Raw genomic sequence first — 19,135 nt, 5'->3', positions numbered from 1 at the left:
TTTCTTCACCAGACAGAAGCACAATAAGAGTTTTTCAGAATTGGAACCTGATTATTTGAACATGGATGAAGATTTAGACAGATGGTTAATTTTCATGAACAAAATTCATCTAAAAGATGATTTATTGACTGCTTATGAGGGGTGATCTATCCGAAGAGGTCACATACAATTTTTGGGTGGATATGGTGAGTTCTAGAGTCAATGCCAGCACACACTGTGATCCTAGCTCAGTCAGTATCCCTCACCAGCTGAGACATCTGGATAGTTCTCAAGAGCAGAGGCATTAACGGATTTTATATCACTATCTCCCTATGGCTAATCACCTCGCCTTCATCAAGAAGGGCCCAAAACATCGATTCTCCTGCTCCTTGGATGCTGCCTGATCTGCTGTGTTTTTCCAGCACCACACTCTTGACCCAGCTGGTATACATATGACACCAGACCCATAGTGACGTGGTTGACTCTTTACTGGTGTCTGCAATGGCCGTAACAAGGCGCTCAGTCAAAGGCAATTAGGGATGGCTGATAAATACTGGCCTTTCCACTGATGCCCACATCCATTGAAATAATCCATTTTTAAAAAGTCAACATCGCTGTCCTTCAAAGACCAATATGTCTTTTCCAGCACCACACTCTCAACTCTGATCTCTAGCATCTGCTGTCCTCACTTTCTCCTCGCACACCAGATGAGCTACAAATACTACAGTACAAAACAATTGTATTCCCTGAATTGTTCTTTTTTTATTAATCTTTAATTCAGTTTAAATATGATATTTTAGTAAACTGAAATATACCAACAGATGTGGGGCAAAGGTGGATATCTGGAGTAGGGTCACTGAGTAGTAATAATCAAGTTGATTAGCTGTTCAGGTTCAAATGGATAAATATCTTCCATGGCCCTTGGTTAAGGAACAGTGAATATTTTACAGGAATCCAAGAGGATTTTTTTTTTGATTTCTGTTTAAAGAATCTCTTATATGGAAGTATTTGAAAAAAGGACTAATATTTATATTTGTATTGACTTTCCCTCGATGTAGCATAAATAAGACAATGTTTTTCAAATGTAATGTAATTCACGTGCATCATAAAACTGAAGTAAGACATAGTGCAGTAAACGGAACTGTAACAAAAACAGTGAACATGTTTTTGCTCTTTTTTTTTGCATTTGTCAAGAATCTAATTGTGGAAATGACATTTGCTTTTTGCATCCTTTTCATATGCAAACGGTTTAGAATGATTTCACAGGAATGTTTTCTCTTCTATTCCTCAAATGCTAACATTGACTTAGTTCAAGGAATTCAACTCCTTCCTAAGAAAAAGGAAAGTACAGTAACCATTGGGCTACTCTCTCATCAGAGAGAGGTGATTGGAGGTGGTTTAGGTTGAGAAACAGAGTCCTTTAAGGTAGCCTCAGCTGGAGTCTGTTGGCATCACTCTGTTAGCCAAGTGGGTTGACTGACCAGATCACTGTCTGAATACAAATCATGTTTCTTCAAGAGCAACAAGTTCTGTTCATTGTTCTTTACATCTGGAGAATGAATTCTGGCATTGAATCTTTGGGAAAGCAATGAAGATTTTGGATGTATCCATGAAGAATAACTCTGTACTAAATGAAGACACATCCATTCAAATAAACCAATGATTTGGTGAATGAAATAGTCAACTGGAAGTGATAATTCCATGACTAATATGTCTAAAAAATAAATGACTTAAATTGACATCAGCACATTGTTCTGAGAAGACACTATAAAGTATTACAAATCATTAGTGTTTAACAGTCAGGGAAATGTAAACATTGTGAAATCTTTTAATCTTGTTTATAACAAGATGATATGAAAGGAGCAAAACTCCAGTAACGCCTTGCACATATATAGTGCTTTTAACAAGATAAAAAATCCTTAACACTTCATCAGAGCTTGACTGGACAGAATTTGATAGTTATTTCAAAGACAGGTTGGCCTTCTTTTGTGCTCTACAACTTGATGAATCTAAAGTACAGGAACTGACATCTGCAGCCTCTACATTTGTAATGTAATGTCGAATATGTAATGTACATCTCACTGAAAGTAAAAATAAATTGTACCTTTTCTTAATAAAATGAGCTATAAAGAACACTTTGTTTTGTACAGTTATGCACTTAATAAAAATATTTAAATGTAATAAATTGTTTGTAATGGTATCCATGTAGCATGTAGGAGCGTTTGTGTCTATCTTTATGAATCACCAACTGTGCCAAACTCGCCTTGACTGTTAATGTTACACGTGATCTAGTGATTGCATTGCAGTAAAGAAGATTGCATCAGCAATGCTTTTGTCAACTCCACACTTGATTACTCCTCAACCCTCCAGGGTTGGCCTCCCATCCTCCACCTTTTGTAAACTTCAGCTCATCCAAGACTTTGCTTCCCGTATCCTATTCCACAGCTTCTTCCAGTTGCTCGTCACCCTTGTACTTGCTGACCAACACCAGCCCCTTGTCTCTTTGTAGTCCTGATCTTTAAAATTCCCTTTGTTGTATTTAAATCCTGGCACAGCTCTGACTCTTCCCAGTCTCTGTTTCAGTCTCTGATATTATGCTACTCCTCCAAACCAGATTCCTCTGATTCTGACCTTCTGTGGACATTACTCTCTCTTTACTTCATCATTGTTGCCTTACACAATACGGGTCCCTCCTACCTCCATTACGGCATTGTCTTTCCAGATCATTTCATCTCTGTACTTAGCCAGCTTCGTCTTAAGACCCCGTGTGAAACCCATCTTACTGATTGAGCTCTTTTTCAAGCCTTCCCATCAAAGAAACCGGCCACAGCACCTACCGATTTCTACACCTATGGGTGATATTTCAGGCAGACAATGGGGGGGTTCTCACCCACCAACCACAGAGCTAGTGACACACCCACACCATCCAATTAGGGGAAGGCTCACATGACTGGGGGAAGACGGTATTCTCACTACGCTAGGCTATTAATCCAGAGAACCAAGTAATGTTCTGGGGGCCTGGGTTTGAATCCCAGCAGGGCAGATAGTGGAGCTGGAATAATCAAAATCTAGAATCAAGATCCTAATGATAATCATGCCTATTATTTGTGAAAAAAACCCATCTGGTTCACAAATGCCCTTTAGGGATGGAAATTGGCCATTCTTACCTAGTCTGGCCTACATGTGACTCCACACCCACAGTGTGGTTGACTCTCAACTCCCCTCTGGGCAATGAATACTTGCCTTGGCCACTGACATCTACATCTCATGAATAAATGAAAAATAAAGTCCTTACAAGGTCTGGCCTGGCCTACATGTGACTCCGGCAATGAGGTTGACTCTTAATTGTCTTTACGGAATTGGGATGGGCAATAAATGCTGACCTAGCCAGTGACACTTGATCTTGTGAATGCATATTTTTAAAAATATTACATGTCATTCAGGTCTTGAAGTACTGGTGATGGACCTTCTTCAGGAGTAAGAAGTCCAGAGCAAAATATTAGGAACACCCTGCTCCTCCCGATAGCTTCCAGTCAGAGGAACATTGCAGACTGTGCTATTTAAAGCCCATTTGTATTCTCAGATTGATGTTATCACAAACAGTAAATTACAGGAGAATAATAATCACCATGAGCATTGGTTCGATGCTCAAGCAAGATGTCCTTAAAGTTAAATCAATCAACACATTCCGATTATGGACAGTGGACTCCTGGAAGCAAGATATAAACTTTTTGGATTCTTCAATTCTGTCGCAGGTCTTTGCCTACTCAACAATAAACAACTTGTGTTTATAGGCACTATTAACACTTCAAAAGGACTTTAAAAGGAGAGAAATCCAACAAAAATTCACACTAGACCAAGGAAGGAGATATTTGTACAGGTGACCAACAGCTCCTCAAAGAGTAGATTTCTAGCATGTGTCCTGAAGGAGACAAAGTGGAGATGTTTAGGGCAAGATTCCTGAACTCAAGATCTAGACTTCTGTAAGTAGGGGATTCCAGGCTGAGGTGACAGAACTAGGGGATTCCTAAGATGTAATGCAAAGTTCTCAGAGGGGCTGGAGGAGATTTCCAATAGAAACTGTCTGGATGACTGAACATATTTAGTGGGAGCCTGACTTTCTAACTGAGATTCCTGACATTTGGTGCTTTCAAATTGATATTTAAGGATGAAAATTGTGATGCAGGAAACATGGATGAAAACATTCCCATGTTTTTTTTTAAGATTATATCTATGTGATCATATCAAGAAACCAAGAAGTATATTTATTCTGCACTGGCTGAGATGACCACAAAAAGACATTCCTTCTCAGTCTCTCCCTTTGCCTGAGGTGTCATGACCCTCGGGTTAAACCACCACCAGTCATCTTTCTCTCCAATGAGAGATTGCCCTATGGATTTCTGAGACTACAGTGACTTCATCTGTATTTGTTTTCTATGTAAATCATGGGTCCCACTTTCATTTAATTTTACATCTGATTTAACAATAAAACAGTGAAAATGCACCAAATTTGATGAACTAATATATCACATTCCCTCAAAAAACACTGCTAATGGTGAACATTGAAACTAACAACATTTTTATAAAGATAAAAATCACACAACACCAGGTTATAGTCCAACAGGTTTAATTGGAGGCACACTAGCTTTCGGAGCGACGTTCCTTCATCAGGTGGTAGTGGAGGGCTCAATCCTAACACACAGAATTTATACCCCAGTCCAACACCGGCATCTCCAAATCATAACATTTTTATACTAATAATTAGCTGAAGCTCACTAACTAACATTGCTGTGTACCTTGTGACACTCGCCACACACACCCTATTGCTGTTGAGCAATACTGCTTGACTAGGTGTCTAATCTGTGCCAATAAGTGCTTATCAGACTGGCCAAAGCCCAGCCTGTGAATCACTGCAACTCAAGTTGTGCCAGATCTTGGCATGTAGCCTCCTGTCTGCTTGTGTTTATTGTGAATAGCTCGTAAATGCCAGCATTAATCTCACTTTGAAGCAATTAACCAGCCATAGCTTTGTAGGGTAAAGGGAAAGTAACATTAATTTCTTCCAGTGAGTGTAGTCATTGCTCTGTCCTGCCATAATTTTGTCTTTCTGTTGTTAGTTTAAGTTAATGGCTGACAAATAGTGTGAGGAAACTAATCGGAAATATAGGTATTTCTCATCTGCATAATAAGACATGTGCCCATACCTTGTACCCAATGCATTGTGAATTCCTTTCTGACAGCAGGAAATTTTTAAAACATGTGTCAATTTCATCTGATTATTGGAGTTGATATGATTGGAATTTTTAAAAAATGTATTCATGGGAACATGAACATCAGTGGCTGGAGCAGCAATAATTTTTCTTGCCTTGGAGAACCGTGGTGATGGGTTGCCTTCTTGAATTGCAGTCATCCTTGGTTGTGGGGGTTCCAGAATTTTGACCCAGCAGCAGTGAACAGTGATATAATTCCATGTCAGGATAGTGTGGGTCTTGGAGAGGAATTTGCAGGAAGTGGTATTCCCATATGTCTGCTGCCTTTTTGTCCTTCTATTTGGTAAAGGTCATGGGTTTGGAAGGTGCCGTCACGGGAGCCTTAGTGAATTAATCCTAAAATTGTAAAACTGTATCCTAAAATTGATAAACACTGCTATGATTGTGTACTGGTACTAGAGGGAGTAAATGTTAAAGGTAGTGGATAGGGTGCCAATCAAGCAGGCTGCTTGGTTCTGAATAACACTGAGCTTTTGGGGTGGTGTTAGAGGTCTCTAGGGAAGTGTGGAGAGTATTCCATCATACACTTTCATTTTTACCTTCTAGACATTGGATAGGCTTTGGAAGAGAGGAAGTCAAGTACTCATGACAGAATTCCTAGCCTGATGGACAGATTCTATCGTTTGGAGATGGCAAGGGCCTGTTTCTTTTATTGTCAAGATGCTAATGATTAAATAAAATAAATTAAGATTTCAACCTATTTGTATGTTAAAATTTGCCTTCTTTCAATTTACTACTTTTGTGAACTCCTACTCAGATTTATGAGCTTGAACTGGTCAAAGCCCTGGAATCCCCCCCTCCCTAATAGCATTATGTGTCTATCTACAGAACATGGACTGCAGTGGTTCAAAAAGACAGGTCACAACCATCTTCTCCAGGCCAACTAGGGATAGGCAATAAATGTTGGCCCAGCCAGCAACACACACAACAAATGAATACATTTGAAAGAAGCTTAATGTTGTTACCCAATTCTTCAAACAAGCCTTTGGTTAACTGGCGCAATGGCTTCTTACTGAAAAAAGAAAATGTTGAACATGCTGTAGCAGAATCAATGGGGAAACAAGCAATCACCTCTACCCAATCTGGGAAAATCATATTCAGTAAGATAGTCCTTAAACCTACCTCTTTGACCAAGCCTTCAGTCAGCTGTACTCAAATTTCTTCATGTGGTTTCATGTTAAATTTTATTTGATAATGCTCCTTCAATGTGCCCTGGCCTTTTACTTCAATAGAAGAGTTAGTAAAATTTAGATCATTGTTGATTGTAGGACCTCTCTAACCTTTTCCACACAGGGCAGTAATTTCCTGTGAACACAACGCAGTCCATTATGAAAGCCAACCTTCCATCCACTCACTGCATCTATTCTTCTTGCTGCCTTGGGAAGGCAGTCAGCATTATCAAAGACCCCTCCAACCCCAATTTTAATATCTTCAAACCTCTTTCATCGAACAGAAGATATAAAAGCTTAAACACATGTACCAACAGATTTCAGAAATACTTCTTCCCCGCTGTTATTGGACTTCTGAATGGATCTCTCAAATTTTAAATTTAATGTTAATCTCACTTTGCGTGCACCTTCGCTGCAGCCATAACATTGTAGTCCTTGCTCTGTTCTCTTACCCAACTGCACTTTGTATGGTATGATCTGCCTCTACTACACACAAAACAAAACTTTTCACTGTACCTAGGTACACATGACAAAAGTAAATCAAATCAAATTCTTATCATGCAAGTTTTTGTAGAACCAAATCTAATCATCATCTCGACTATTTCCCAAAGTAATTTATCTTTGTTTAAATTCCTTTCTAATTATTCAGAGTTGCATGCACGTTCCATGCATTTAGTCATGCACCTCAGTTTCTTAAGAATGAAAATATAAATTTCTCTAATTGCTCATAAACAAGTTACATCATGTGCTTCACTCAGTAGTTACGCCAATCTCAATCATTACCTTCCTGTATTACGAAGAATGTAAAAGCAAAGATTCAATTTGGAAGATTTTGCAAATGATCATTATGTTCTATTTTGGGCACCTGAAATTCTAATTTCTGAACATTAGCATGAATGCCAATGGAATAAATCAGCATTAAGCAACTTGAATTTACAGGAATCCTAATAATTGATGTCCATATTTGGTTTCTTTGTTGCATTGGTAAATCATTAAATAGTTTTCAAAATCAATTCATGAGCTTCTATCATTGGATAATGTTTGCATTCTTGAATGTTAAGTATTTCTTCTATTGTAACTGTCACATTATGCCCCATAGACAATGAGATTTTTTTCTTAATACCTGGTCTATCATACTTTGGATGGCAGAACAATAGACTGAATCCAAAATGAAGTATAATTAGGATGGGTTATCACAAGAACTTGATCAGTTTGCTTTACTGGATAAAGAAATACTTTTCTTGATACATGTTGTCAGTTTACACTTTATTCCCCAGAAACCTGGATTTAGCAAGAGGTGTTTAATTCTTTATTTGAACTTTCCATAAGAAATCACCACTAATTGAACTGTTAACCAAGTTGGAAGGTCATGTTATGGTTTCACAGGACATTGGTTAGAGCAATCTTGGAATACTGCATTCAATTCTGGTCTCCTTGTTATTGGAAAGATATTGTTAAACCTGAACGGGTTCAGAAAAGATTTGCAAGGACGTTGCTGGGGTTTGAGCTACAGGGAGAGGCTGGGGTTATTTTCCCTGGAGCGTTGGAGGCTGAGGGGTGACTTTATAGAGGGGTATAAAGTCATGAGGGGCATGAATAGGGTGAATTTCCCAAGATAGGGGAGTCCAAGCATAGAGGGCATAGGTTTAAGGTGAGAAGGGAAAGATTTAAAAGGGCCCTTTGGTTATGGCATAGTCTGTGTGGGAGGACGCGCATCCCCAATTTCTCTCCCGAATAGTATGACTCTGGTTTTAAGATTTGATATTCCCCTTGGGCTAGACTCCCCCATAGAGAAATAGAGAACAATGCTTTCCTTTACCAACACAATTCACTCAGCCTGAAATGTTACCTCTGATTTCTGTCCACGGATGCTGCCAGACCTGCTGAGCTTTTCCAGCAATTTCTATTTGTCTGATTTACAGCATGAACAGTTCCTTCTGTTTTAATGCTTTTCTCTCTCTCTCTATCCTTGCATTTCCTTTCAAAATCCTAATTTAAAATATCAAAAGTTTCTGCTCAATCTCCTAACAAACCTGAAGGTAAGCAACCCAACACAATAGACAGAACACAACATTTGTGTTCAATATCCACCTATTCAGTGCCAAATTGTACAGCATACATAATTGAGCCCAGGGGGAAAATAGTTGCAGTGTCACTGAAGGAGGAATCTAGAATCCCAAACTCCTGTTCTAGGTTTGAAGAGTTAAAAAGGACCCAAGGGGTAACTTTATCACAGAGAGTGGTGCTTGTACAGAATGAACTGCTAGAGGAAACGGTAGAGGCAGGTATAATTACAACATTTAAAAGGCATCTGAATGGGTACATGAATAGGAAGGATTTGGAGAGATACAGTTCAAATAGGACTAGATTAATTTAGGATGTGTGTTGGACTGAAAAATCCGTTTCTTGCTGACTAACTATGGCAAATGGTGGAACTTAATTAGAAAAAAAACGAAAGGCTGGCCTAATAGTGTTCAGGTGATCACTGCTGATGATCATGAAACCCCATCTGGTTCTTCAGAGAGGAAATTTCATTGTCCTTACCTGGTCTGGTCAACACGTGACTCCAGGCCGAAAGTGAATGGGTTGACTCTTTTACGACCAATTAGGGATAGGCAGTTGCTTGTCAGCAAATCACTGGCTCTGGAACAAGGGAAAAAAACAGAAACTGGGCTATGGAGGATTCTGGAAATCCTACATGAATGCTAAAGGTGTTTGAACCATTGAAATAAGTGAACATGAGCCCCATAGGGGCACGTGCATGATCGAACAAGGCTTAATAATTCATAGTCTAGCCTTGCAGCCACGAGCTGAGATCACAGGAAAAGCGCTTGGAGCACATCCTCAGTCTTGCAACATATGGGGGTTGTCAGTGTGGCGTTCAAAGTCATTAAGGAAGAAAAGGGGCAGCTCCACATTACACAAAGTGAAGCAAGCTCTACTAAGGCTGGTACAAAAAGTACAGGGAGCAAGGCAGCCGAGGGGATGCATAGAAACCATTGGTTTCTGAAACAGCAGCTGCATCGACTGACAACAACTCCTTTTACTCTCTTAGGAATCTATGAAAAGACTGCAGCAGAGAGAAACTTTACGCCTTAAATTAAAACCTGGAAGTGGATAAGCAGGTTAGATAATAAGAAACGTCATTTCAATTCCATTTGCTGTGTAGGCGTTCTCGAGAGAGACGGTTTCGGAAAGTACTGAAATGAAGTAGGAATTCTAGTAGACTCCCCCAACTTGGTCTTAATTTCATATTTGGCTTTTTTTAAACAAGTTTTCTTTCTTTTGAAAAAAGACTCCTTGGGGAGAGAAAAATTTTTTTGTTAGTCTTCCCCTGATTTTTTTTTTTAAAAATCCGAAATTGAGGTGACAACGCAATATTGCCTGGTAAATGTTTTACAATTAATTCGTTCAGGATAACGTGTTAAGTGATTGAACTTATTTGAGCTCGTTTTAAAACTGGTCACTCTGCCAACGTTTCAGGGATGGTTTCTGTAAGTTACACAATTCATTTGTTCAGGGTTTTTTAAGGGGGTGCTACAATTGTGCCTCTATATTTGTTCCTGGCGCAAAAGTCAAGTGGCAAATAAATTATTTAAAAATACAATTAAATCATTTAGTGATTAACTCTAGTCACGGGGTTACACATCAGCAACATGCTCCACGCTGTTCATGTTTCTTGAGTACGTTTTTTTAAATGGAGAGGGCGCTGTCCAACAGAAACTGAGGATTAATTACTGACTAGAGGGAATCTCAATTCGAGTTCTTGAATTCCGAACTAACGAGATGGAAACAGTTACAGAATGGGTTAATTCGGATATGATGAAGCGATCCCAACTCTTGTCTCCCCCTTCCCCCACCTCTTGGTTCTCAAGTGGAGAAGTGAGTCAAATGTATTTTCTATTTGAGCCCGCAATATTGAACCTGTTTAACCAAACGAATAGTTGGTGAAAGCTCAGCAGGTGGGGAGAGAGAGCAATCGAGTTCCTGTTTCTGGTGGAGGACTCCTTCCTCATTGCGGACTATCTGCCCCCACCTAAACCTTCCAAACCCGTGACTTCTGTCATCTCGAGGGACCAAGGGCAGCTGATCCATAGGAACACCACCCACCCTGCACGTTGTCCTCCAAGTCACTCACCATCCTGACAAGGAAATATTTCACTGTTTTCCGTCAAAGTCCTGGAACTTTCCCAGTAACTAAGTTGTGGGTGTCCTCTCACCAAATAGACTAAGGGTGTTCAAGAAGGCTGCTCACCCCCATCTTTCCCAGGGCAACTAGGGAAGACAATAAATACTGGCCTAGGAGAGAAGTTTTTTTAAAAAACCTGCCTCAACTGCTTTCGGTCATGTTTCGCGTGTATTTTGATGTATAGTTCGTAAGGTGTTTTCTTCCCCCCTCCCCCAGGAATATGATATTCCTAGTGATTAAACCGTGTCAGCGTCAGGCTGTAAGTGGTAGCAAATGGCGCTAGAGAGATTCAGTCTTGGCTTGTGCACGCCAACCCATCAACTCTCTCGCACACACTACCAACGGGGCTAAAGTAAGACAGAATTGTCGATGCTGGAGAAACTCAGCCGGTCTGGCAGTATTTTACTGTGATGCACTGTAGGACCACCGGATGTTTCAACTCCAAAACGGGTGGGAAATAGGGCTAGTGTAACGGTCCATCCAACCAGCTACGGTGTAATAATCCATTTTTAAAAAAACCTGTCAATAATATTGGACCTTGAGTAGTATACAGAATACTTGCACTTAGAAATTGGTCTGCTTAAATAGACTGGGCTTTTGCCTGAAACGTCGATTCTCCTGCTCCTCGGCTGCTACCTGACCTGCTGTGCTTTCCTAGCAGCACACTCTTGACCACATGTGTGTAATGGGAATATACCACCTTGAAGGAGGGTCCCTGAACTCGAAACGTTAACTGTTTCTCTCTCCACAGATGCTGCCAGACTTGCTGAGTTTATCCAACTATTTCTCTTTTTTTAAAAAAATGTTTCCGATTCGCGGTAATTTGTTTTATTCTGGTTTCTGTAGCGGGCGTTCAAAGCGCAGCGGTGTGATTGTAGTCAGTGACTCCCCAGGATGGTTCCTAATATGACATTCTCAATAAAACATCAGGACTGGCCTCATTAAAGTTGTGAGTAGCTCATTTGGCCACTTACAAGCACAGCGTCCACCTACTCAGTTAAATTTGGTCTGGTCCTGACATACACACACACACTCGCTCACGGCATCTTGCTGTATATTCGTGCCACGGACTTCCTGCGTGAACAATGTGTAATCTACTTCCACAGAGCGAGCGCCTTGTCATAAGGCAGCCTACTGCATTATTTGAGCTCCTGTCTTGGAACGAACACTCCAGCGATATTCTCTCTCTCATGAGTTAGAGACGCCGGTGTTGGACTGGGGTGTACAAAGTTAAAAATCACACAACACCAGGTTATGGTCCAACGGGTTTAATTGGAAGCGCTAGCGTCGCTCCGAAAGCTAGTGCTTCCAATTAAACTTGTTGGACTATAATCTGGTGTTGTGATTTCTAACACTCCCTCATACGCAGACAAAAACAAAAATACTGGCTCGAAATGTTTTATTTTAGTTTTTTTTCTTAAAAAAGCTGAAATAATCGAGTCCTTCCAGTGACCCTCCGCGTTTTTTTAATTCGATGGATGTGGTTATTGAGTGCGTGTTCCTGAAGATATCGGATTTATTTCTTTAGATATTTTTATAATGGGCTACAGTAAATGATAGTGATAACTAAGTTGGTCAGGATTTAGCCACGTGTTTAGAGTGGGTTCATTAGATATAGAGCTGTTTGTTACTAACGCAGTTTCGGGTATGACTTTAAAATATATTTTATTTACTGTGCAGGGAATGCAATTTTCACACATGTATACAGCGACAGGTCTGTACGGTTACCGAAACATCGTGTTTTGGACAGTGCGGATTTGGAATATGTTCCCGATTTACAGCCCAAGATTAAAAACGGGGTTTGCGGGGACGGAATTGAAAGTCATGAAGTTTCCACGCCTGAAGTTTGGCTTTGCATTAGGCGAGGAGTAACGGCTGGATATCTGACCCAATTCCAACTACATGTGAGAATTCTCCAGTAAAGCGTCTGAGAAGTGGGATGAAAAGTGGGAACCAGAGGATACAGCTTAAAAATACGGGGTAGACCATTTAGGACAGAGATGAGGAGAAACTTCTTCACCCAGAGAGTGGTGGCTGTGTGGAATGCTCTGCCCCAGAGGGCAGTGGAGGCCCAGTCTCTGGATTCATTTAAGAAAGAGTTGGATCGAGCTCTCAAGAATTGTGGAATCAAGGGTTATGGAGACAAGGCAGGAACAGGATACTGATTAAGGATGATCAGCCATGATCATATTGAATGGTGGTGCAGGCTCGAAGGGCAGAATGGCCTACTCTTGCACCAATGGTCTATTGTCATAAATTCCGTTGTGAATTGAAACAGTAGCAAAATAATATCACCCCGAGATTCTGCTCCCTCCCAAGCTTGGGGACGGTTGACAGACTCTTCCAATAAACGTGTGATTATCTTTTAAAAGGCAGTCCTGATGAGAAGTCACTAGATTGCAAACGTTTAACACTCCGCTGCCTGAACTGCTCAGTTCCTTTCTCCCAGCACTTTTGCGTTTAATTTTGTTGAATGGGTAAGATTGTCGAGGTTATCCCGCAGAGATGCGGGACGTGTTTGGGGCTGGCGCTGGATTGGAGATTTGGGGGATGGGGGAATGACACAGTGGAGTGAGGATTGGGTGGGGGGGTTAGTGAGTTGGTGCGTATGGGGGTAGAGGCAGCTGGTGCCAGCATCAAAGATGGCGAAGCAGCAGTTGTCACAGGGAGCTGGGGCTGGCTCGGCTGCAGTTCTCTGATGTGGCCGTGAGTGAGTGAGAGAGGGAGAGAGAGAGAGAGAGAGGGAGGGAGGGAGGGGGTGAGAGAGACACACATGCGGAGCGATGACGTCTCCAATCTGCTGATTTGCTACATGGAGCCGGAGAGGTGGATGTGAGCGAGTGCGGCGCGCACTGTGAACTGTTTTGTATGCTGTGCTAATAATAGCGTGCATAATTCGGTGTGTACCTCCAGACTGAGGCCGCTACTGAATGAAAAAACGATTGTATCAATATATATATTTTTTAAAAACCGTGTTGATTTGGAGAGAGGGGGAAGACAAAAAGATAAGGTATGCAAAAACCAAAATAATGCAACTATTTAGCTTTTGTGATAATTTAATGGTGTTTGACTTTCTGCCTTTTTTTTTGCTCTTGGCTCGCTTTGTTTGCGAAGGAAATATATTTTTGTCCGGGGAACTCTCCTGATGAGATACCGGTGTGCATCCCTGCAATAACCGGCACTGAAAGTGTGTTTTAAAAAAAAAACAGTGAGGTACATTTGTAAATGTGTGTGTTGTGAGAGCTGGCGGATCCGTCTTTGTTAGCCGGCACTTGGAATTTGAAGCTGTTTCCCGGCACAGATATGGGATCTCTCTTTCCCCCTGTGAGTCTCTCCGCTCTGTCTCTCTCCCAGTTCCATCCTGCGGCTGTGTTCAGCCTTTGGACGCGGAGCCGGTTCTCGTTTACAGCCGCTTGTGTGTCTCTGTGTCTGGCTGTATGTATGTGTGTGTCTGTTAATCTGATGGCGGAGGCTCTCCCGTTTAGAACTAGCACCGGGAGAGGGGCGACCGAGAAGCCGCTGCTGAGATCCGGGTGGCCTTTCAGCATCTTTGTGTGTGGGGACGGTGTTAGATTTTTAAATCTCTTGCTGCTGAATTGAGCGCCCCCCCCGGGAAAGTACCGTTGTAAACACATTTCCCTGTAGTCCTTTTAAATCCCTTTTGACATCTCGGAAGGGTTGCGAGGTAAGTCAGATTTGTACATCTCTCTTTCTGCACAATGTTTGTTTATTTTCCCTTTCTCCAGCTACGACCCTCTTATTTTCTCCTCTTCACTTCCCCCGCCCGTTGTATTTTGAACGGTGCTGATCTGACACGTCCGATTTGCGTTTGTGAAATTAACAAGAATCGAATCCCACCGGGTGTGAAACTGACCTGAAATGTACATCGGGAGAGTTTAGGGGAGATGGGGAAGGTTAAGGATGCAGGCGAGGGATGGAATGAGTGGGAGAGAGACGGGGCGAGGATACACACACGCACACACTGGCTACAGTTAGCTCCGCCGAGTGCCTGTGGTCGGGGACAGATTTTTATTTCTCTCCCCTGTCTCCCACATACACACACACACACACACACAGGACTTGCGAACTTAACAGTGCTGATCTGAATTTGCAACTGTTTAATCCAGCCGCCTTTGCCGCTGTTGGGGTAAAACGTTGGGCGTTCTCAGGATGTGTTTTACTTCAATCAGAGTTGGAGATCTGGTGGAGCTTTTTGACATTTTTTAAAAAAAAAGAGTGGCTGAATTTTGAGGAAAACTTCCAGCCTCGCCGGGTTATGGTATTTCGGAGCTAAAACGCGATCTGTTTGCGCTTGGAGGGTGACGAAGCGAGGTAACCCACCGCAGAGTACATTCAGGGGAGGGATGAAATCTCCCTGGCTCAGTTAATGATCACAATTTACAGTGAGAGAGCTTACGTGTTGAGTGCGAGATGTGCCGACTTTAACTTAATCACTTACCCATTTCTGTTCATGTGTATCATTCCATTTTAGCCCCAATCCTTCCGAATTCAGGAGAGGTGCTCGTCCGGGATATGAACTGATGATTAACGAGTTATGGGGGTTGGAGGGGGGAGGGGGGAGGGGGGGGGGGGGGAAGAGAAAGAGCTTGAACTCTCCTCATCGTTGTGACTCAAATTCCCCCGGGGTATGGGCGGGGGGAGGTAGAGGGACGGAAGCAGGAGGTGGGGATCGCTGCTCTTTTTGAGGGGCTGCCAGCAGCTGCGATGGGCTGATCGGCCGCCTGCTGGGTGGGTGAACGGGTCACCGCAACCTGCCTGGGATTCTCCGGTACACTCAGAGAGAAAACGGGGAAATCCCCAGCCTTCTGACAAAGATTGAGGGGAGGCCCGGGAAGGACACATGCTCATCTGTCATTGACTTTAATCCCACCCGCTCCCCCCACCCTCACCCTCACCCTCACCCTCACCCTCATTTTCCGCTTGTGGGGGAAGTTGCTCTGTAATGTTGCTTTAGCTAACCTCCTTGTGGGATCCGTCTCTGTAATGGGGCGGATTTCCACCCCCACCCCCACCCCCACCCCCACCCCCGTCAACATTAAACGCTGACAAATATGTTAATAAACGAATCTGTTGTCAGTAGCGTGTGTGGTTTTGGAGATGCAATGGATTTGTAAAGCTCTCTCGCTCCCTCTCCCTCCATCCCAGTCTCTCCCATTGAGGAGCCAGTTCCCTGGGTCTGAGCTCTGTCGGGAGCTCACCAACAGCAGCCAATACCTTCTTCATTTTCTACCTGTTACTCTCTCCCTGCTTCCCCTCCCTCTCTCTAACGCTTTGAGTTGCAGCCAGGAGTCAGTCAATCAATCAATCACTCACAGGTATGCCTTTTTGCCCAGCTTTGTGGCTTTTCTCACCTTCGGAGTACAATATGTTTGAAGAGGCCAGAGACTCCTCCCTAGTGGAACTTATTGAGCAGCAGGTGGGAGTAAGTGAGTACTGCAGAAGCTGGAGAGTCAGAGTCCAAAAGCTGGAAAAACCCAGCAGGTCAGGCAGCGTCCGATGGGCTGGAGATTTGATGATCTTATGCCTGGAATGTTTACCCTCCTGCTCCTCGGATGCTGCCTGACCTGCTGGGCTTTTCCAGTGCCATCCCTTTGGATTCTATGAAGCAGCAGAGCCTATTGTAGATTGTGTAGTTGGGTGGCACAGATGGTCAGAAGGTCCTCTTCTGCACTGCATAATTATGATGCTAGTCTCTTTTCAAGAAGGACATTAGATTTAAGTGGAGGCTTTGTTTTTGTGTAATGTGTTGGTACTGCAATGACACAGGGTAGAGGACTGTAATAAATACCTCCCTGAGGATAGCATTGCCTTTTAGGCCCAGTGTGTACTTGTTAGCCTTTCTCAAACCTCATCAATGCTCCAATATCTAATTAGATCTTTACTGTTTTATTATACATATATAAAACAGGCTGTTTGGCCCATCAACTTCATGTCACATCCCTCCTATCCCTTTTTATCTTAATCTCTGCATTTCCTTCTTTTCTCTCATGACTTCCCTTAAGTGACTCAATGTCACTCACCTCAACAGTTTTGAGATAAAGAGCGGGAGGTTTAGGCAGAATTTGAAGTATTTCATTTAGTGGGTATTTGGAACACACTGCCTAAAAGGGTGGTAGAGGAAAGAATACTCAAGGCATTGAAGAACTATCTGGATGAGCACTTGAAATATGATAGTGTGCAAGACGACAGGCAAGTGATGAAAAACTGTCTAGAATAGGTAGATGACTGCTGTGGACAGGATGGGCTGAAGGGCCTTTTCCACTCCTGACTCTCCAACTACTGTGTTAGAGAACTTTTTTATTCATTTGTGGGATGTGGGTGCTGCTGGCTGACCAGCATTTATTGCCCATCCCTAGTTTCCCTTCCACTTGATGTTTCCCTCATGTTCTACGGTCATTGGCCCAAAAAAACACAAGAATACCAAGACCTTTTTGTTTTGGTGTTCTTGTGAACATGCATATGGAATTATTTTCAAATTGAAAATATTCATGCTGTTTCTTATTGTTTTAATGCCTTCTCAATTTTTTTGACCTTCTGTCTTTTCCAACTTTCTGACCCTTCTTTTTCTATTATTTCCCTCACCTCTATTACTTTCAATTGTCCCAGATATTCCTTTTTCTTCTGTGATCCCTGTCCTCAAAGTGGAAACCCAGGGATATTTAAAAATATTTGAATGATGTGAAGATTATTCATACTCAGAGTTTAGGTATAGTCTATGCATCCCAAGAAATTGAAGATGGCCATTATGCTTCATGTGAAAAAAAATCTGTGCTATGTTCCAATCTGCAAATTATTTTCTCGCTCCTGTTTATCCAGCCTCCCATTTTGTCTTCACTCTTCCCAGCTCAATTATTTGAAAATTGTGTACCTGGTTCTGTGCTCCCATGGATGGATATCTCTACTGTTTGTGATTGTTGGGAAAGTACTGTCACTGAATGTTTGAGTCTGTGATGCACCTTGAGGTTGAATAACTTCTGACGCATTCCTTTAGGCTACAAGTAAAGTGATTCCCAAAGCAAGTCTGATACCTGCTGAAAGGAGCAATCTGACAGATTCCCAAATGTGAAGGGGGTGATTTGGGAAGGAAAACTTGAAAGAGATTCAATTCTCTTTGGAGCAATGATTAAACAAAAAAATCCTTGCATAAGATACAGTGAAATATGAAAAATTATAGATTAATGAAGACTGTAACATTCTTACAATAAATCACAAACAGATTAATGAACTTAAATGGGAATGAGTGAAGGGCCAATTTAGAGCAGTTTGCTCAGAAAAACTTGTTTATTATAAAGAATAAGAATTCCAGAAATGAACAAGTTCCCCTCTAAACCACATCATAACATCCTGACTTGGAACTGTATCACCATTCCTTTACTGTTGCTGGGTCAAACTCTTGGCCCGCCCTCCCTCCCTAACAGCACTGTGGGTTTATCTACTCCCCAAGGTCTGCAGTGGTTCAAGAGTACAATTTGCCATCAACTTCTCCAGGGCCAATAGTGATTGACCACTAATGTTGGCCCAGTCAGCGACACCCAGATCCTCTGAAAGAATTTTAAAAAGAAAGCTCGCAATTACCTGCCCAAAAATGTTATGGAGGCAAAAATATTGGGGTTATTTCAGTGCATGATTTTCAATACATACATTTATAAAGTCTATCTTGACCTTGTGTTCCAAAGTGTTGTGCAAAGTTTTTATCTGAAGTGTAGTCCATGTTTCTTGTAGAGCATGGAAGCTTTAAGATTTTTTTTGGGCCAAAATCTTGCTCCGTTTTGTCAACTAAATTTGTAAAATCCATAATAAAATTTGATGTTTTAAAAAAATTAAATTCTAGTTATTTCTCTACCTAATGAAAACAGTTGAGCTTTTCCACTGGTGAGGGATTGTTTTGGTATCAGGTGAGAGACACTGTTCCATGGTGTGAAATCCTTACAATATACTTTGTTTGTGATCATTGTCTTTAAAGTTTTGTGTGTAGTCAGGAATAATAGTACTTGAACAGGAAGTTGAAAAGTTTTTGTCATTGAGTGCATGAGGGGTGAGAAAAGTAAGAAGAGTTATCGGAACAAGGACATGAGATATAACAGTAAAATTGTTGATTGCAACTTGGCTATTGAGTTAGAAATAATTTTAAAGACTTGAGGGTACAGCTTTTAGAAGCAGTGGTTTCTTTTGTAACAAGGTGCACACATTGAGGAATGGTGGATGCTTATCCATATTACAATGTACAGACATAATCAAATTTCTAAATAGTTTTTTTTACTTGCACCATCTGTACTCCTGGGGTGTCTTGAAACAGTCCTGTTTTAAGGACAAAATTTAAACATCGAGAGTGTAATGTCCTGGTGAGTTAGACAGTCAGAAACTTTTTCCCCGGGTACAACAGAGTGTTACAAGGGGACATAAATTTAAGGTGAAGGGTGGAAGGTATAGGGGAGATGTCAGGGGTGGGTTCTTTACCCAGAGAGTGGTGGGGGCATGGAATGCGCTGCCCGTGTCAGATTCATTGG

The 19,135-nt window shown here is 41.8% G+C and overlaps 2 protein-coding genes across 5 annotated transcripts in view; one reads left to right on the top strand and one right to left on the bottom strand.

The window, feature by feature from the left end:
• Nucleotides 1-15,125, bottom strand: part of LOC140494219 (uncharacterized) — a 122,827-nt gene extending 107,702 nt beyond the window's left edge. The window contains exon 1 of the mRNA XM_072593396.1: nt 15,067-15,125. The gene's annotated coding sequence lies outside the window, so the exon portion shown is untranslated. The remainder of the gene's footprint in view (nt 1-15,066) is intronic.
• Nucleotides 9,523-19,135, top strand: part of zbtb16a (zinc finger and BTB domain containing 16a) — a 271,241-nt gene continuing 261,628 nt past the window's right edge. The window contains exon 1 of one of the 4 annotated variants that reach the window (XM_072593392.1): nt 9,523-9,543. The gene's annotated coding sequence lies outside the window, so the exon portion shown is untranslated. Of the gene's footprint in view, nt 9,544-13,426; nt 13,618-13,910; nt 13,932-14,271; nt 14,293-19,135 lie in introns of those variants that run through there. The other 3 variants (XM_072593390.1, XM_072593394.1, XM_072593393.1) reach the window with 3 other exon arrangements.

The sequence above is a fragment of the Chiloscyllium punctatum genome, chromosome 23, assembly GCF_047496795.1.
Source record: "Chiloscyllium punctatum isolate Juve2018m chromosome 23, sChiPun1.3, whole genome shotgun sequence".
In the NCBI taxonomy this organism is placed as follows: Eukaryota; Metazoa; Chordata; class Chondrichthyes; order Orectolobiformes; family Hemiscylliidae; genus Chiloscyllium; species Chiloscyllium punctatum.
The sequence above is the reverse complement of the archived record's forward strand: the minus strand, read 5'-3'. Positions and strand labels throughout refer to the sequence as shown.